We start from the raw sequence: 3,271 nt of genomic DNA on the forward strand, positions 1-3,271 counted from the left end.
TCAATGAAACCTAGAATTTGGGGTCAAAAGCAAGCTATGCGCCTCCAGCACTAATGAAAGGGAGGGAACGCTATATGATATCCGCAGTCATCCCAGTTTCTAGAACAAGTGCTATAATGTGGCTCCAGAATGCTGCAGCCTGGGGGTTGGGGAGGGCTCAGTCATAAAGCATCTACCTTCCTTCCGCTCAGGTGGTGATCCCAGGGTTGTAATCACAGGGTCCCAGCCTGTGAGCCCTACATTGGGCTCCCTGCTCAGTGGGGATCCTGCTTCTCTCTCTGCCTGCCACTCCCCCTTGCTTGTGCTTGCTTGCTCTATGACCAATAAATAAATAAAATCTTTAAAATATGGGCGCCTGGGTGGCTCAGTGGGTTAAGCTGCTGCCTTCGGCTCAGGTCATGATCTCAGGGTCCTGGGATCGAGTCCCGCATCGGGCTCTCTGCTCAGCAGGGAGCCTGCTCCCTCCTCTCTCTCTCTCTCTGCCTGCCTCTCTGCCTGCTTGTGATCTCTGTCTGTCAAATAAATAAATAAAATCTTTAAAAAAAATAAAATAAAATAAAATAAAATAAAATATACATTTTTTGGGGCGCCTGGGTGGCTCAGTGGGTTAAGCCGCTGCCTTCGGCTCAGGTCATGATCTCGGGGTCCTGGGATCGAGCCCCACATCGGGCTCTCTGCTCAGCAGGGAGCCTGCTTCCCTCTCTCTCTCTCTGCCTGCCTCTCCATCTACTTGTGATTTCTCTCTGTCAAATAAATAAATAAAATCTTTAAAAAAAAATTAAAAAAAAAATAAAATATACATTTTTTTTAATCTATGGGCAAAGATTTACTACAGTTTCATTTGTAACAGTAGAAAGTTAGAAATAAGCCACAATACACACACCCATACCCACACCAACTCGTAACATGGTCTTCAATCTTGCTCAGATGAATTTGGAGACCACTTAGTAGCCCTATCATCTGGGGATGTTTTAGAAACAATCTCAGGTCCCACCCCAGACCTACTGAAACAGTTTTCGTTCTGAGAGTTTCTTAGGGTATCTGTATGAGTGTTAAGATTAGAGGAAGCTCTGGCAAGAACATACACCACAATGTTCGTGGTGATTTTCTGGGTAGTGATGTTCCTTGTTTTAAATGCATTTGTGGGGTGCCTCGGTGGCTCAGTGGGTTAAAGCCTCTGCCTTTGGCTGGGGTCATGGTCTCAGGGTCCTGGGATTGAGCCCCACATCGGGCTCTCTGCTCAACGGGACGCCTGCTTTTCCCTCTCTGTCTGCCTGCCTCTCTGCCTACTTGTGATCTCTCTCTGTCAAATAAATAAATAAATAAATGCATTTGCTAGTTTGTCTACCTCTGACCTACATCATTTCCATAAGAATGTGTCAGTCGTAGGATAGTCCACGCTGTGGCTGAACGGGCCTGGAAACCCTTCCTGGCACACCTCAGCCAAGACCCAGGAAATCTCCTCTGCAAAATCCCAGTCTTAGCCCCTTCCTCCTCCTCCCTCAACCAGACAGCCTCCCATCCAGCTGTGTTGTTGGTCCAGTAACCAAAGCACTGGGCCGAAATTATTATTCTTGCTTCTTCAGCTGTTCACAAACTAAAATAGGAAAAAAAATACCAAAGAAATTATCCAGGCTGCAGTGCAGAAAGGAAATGCAAATTGACATTATAATTATGGTTTGATTCATCTGTCTCTTCCAGTGGACTGTGAACTTCAGAGGACCAGGTCTCTCTTGCCTCCCAGCTTCGACCCACCCAAAGCAAAGACTCAATAGATGTTTGCAAAGTGGATGAAAGAGAAGGTGTTTTTTGCCCAGGCCCTGAGGCAAAATCTGATTTGTCAGGAAGAATTCTGGCGGGGGCTGTCAGCTCGCTAAGCCCTCCTCTCCCACCTCCTCTGAGGCTTTCCCTTTGCTTCCACCCTGAGCACATGCCCTAGGGGGCTCTTAGAAGGACATCTCATCCCCCAACCACTTCAGCTGAGAGAAGACCTGCACCCCCCACACCAGACTCGCCCCCCACCCCCCACCATGAGCTGCTTTTCTTCCCTTCCCCCACACCAATGGCAGGAATGGCTCATATGGAGAGTCACCAAGCAACAGTATGTATTTTTTAAGATTAATTTATTTATTTTTAGAAAGAGAGAGAGAGAGCACATGCGCAGAGGGAGGGGCAGAGGGAGAGGGAGAGAACCTCACACGGACTTTTCCCTGAGTGCGGAGCCCAACGGCGGGCTCTATCTCAAGACCCTGAGATCATGACCTAAACCAGTATCAGGTCAGATGCTTAACCAACTGAGTCACCCAGGGACCCCAACAGTATTTTTTTTTTCATATATTTATTTGTCAGAGAGAGAAAGAGTGTGCGTGCCTGCACAAGCAGGGGAAGCAGCAGGCAGAGGCAGGGGGAGAAGCAGGCTCCCTGCAGTCGAAGCCTGAGGCGGGGCTCGATCCCGGGACCCAGAGACCAGACCTGAACCGAAGGCAGGTGCTTAACCAACTGAGCCACCCAGGCACCCCCAGTATTTTCTTTTTTAATAAATAAATAAGGGTCACCTAGGACCTGGACTGGACTTTGACCTGCTGAGAGGCTTTTGGTTCCAGTACTGGGGTCCCTCTCAATCACCTTGTGGCCCAAACCCCTTTGTAGGGATGGCCTTTCCCAGCCTCATTTCAGGGCAGTCTCTGCAGAGACTCCCATCTGAGCTTCTGTGTGGTCCTGAAGTCTTCAATCCAGCAAACATAGAACACCCTTATTACATGCTTTAGTGATACCTGCTACTTTGCTAATCACTTAAATTGAAAAGCACTCTAAAGGGGCTGTTAACATTTATGTTTTTGTTTATTTTTTCAAGTAGGCTCCATGCCCAACATGGGGCTTAAGCTCACAACCCTAAGATCAAGCGTCATCCATGCTCCACCGACTGAGCCAGCCAGCCAACCTATGTATTGCTAAACTTTAATTCCCTCAACAGCCCTGTGTAGGTGATTGCATACAATCTCCTTTTGCAGCTGAAGACTCAGATCCAGAGAGGTTGAGCAACTTACCCTAAGTCACACAGGAAGGGAGCAGAACCTAGATGCAAACCTAGATCTGTGTGACTCCAGAACCCGAATGCTTAACTACTATACACACTGCAATCCGTGTTGCTTCATTTATCCCTTCCTTCCACCAGTCATATTCCAAGAGTGTTACCTGAGCCAGGCCTTGCACAAAGTGATGGGATTCAATGGTGGAAAACAAAGTCCCTCCCCTTAGACGCATAATCTGG

General features: G+C 47.9%; 1 non-coding gene across 1 annotated transcript; it reads right to left on the bottom strand.

The window, feature by feature from the left end:
- Positions 1-2,431: 2,431 nt before the first annotated feature.
- TRNAR-UCG (transfer RNA arginine (anticodon UCG)) lies at positions 2,432-2,514 on the bottom strand. Its single transcript has one exon. It is a non-coding gene; the product is annotated as a tRNA-Arg (tRNA).
- Between the last annotated feature and the right edge of the window lie 757 nt (positions 2,515-3,271).

Source organism: Mustela lutreola, chromosome 10, assembly GCF_030435805.1.
Source record: "Mustela lutreola isolate mMusLut2 chromosome 10, mMusLut2.pri, whole genome shotgun sequence".
NCBI lineage: Eukaryota > Metazoa > Chordata > Mammalia > Carnivora > Mustelidae > Mustela > Mustela lutreola.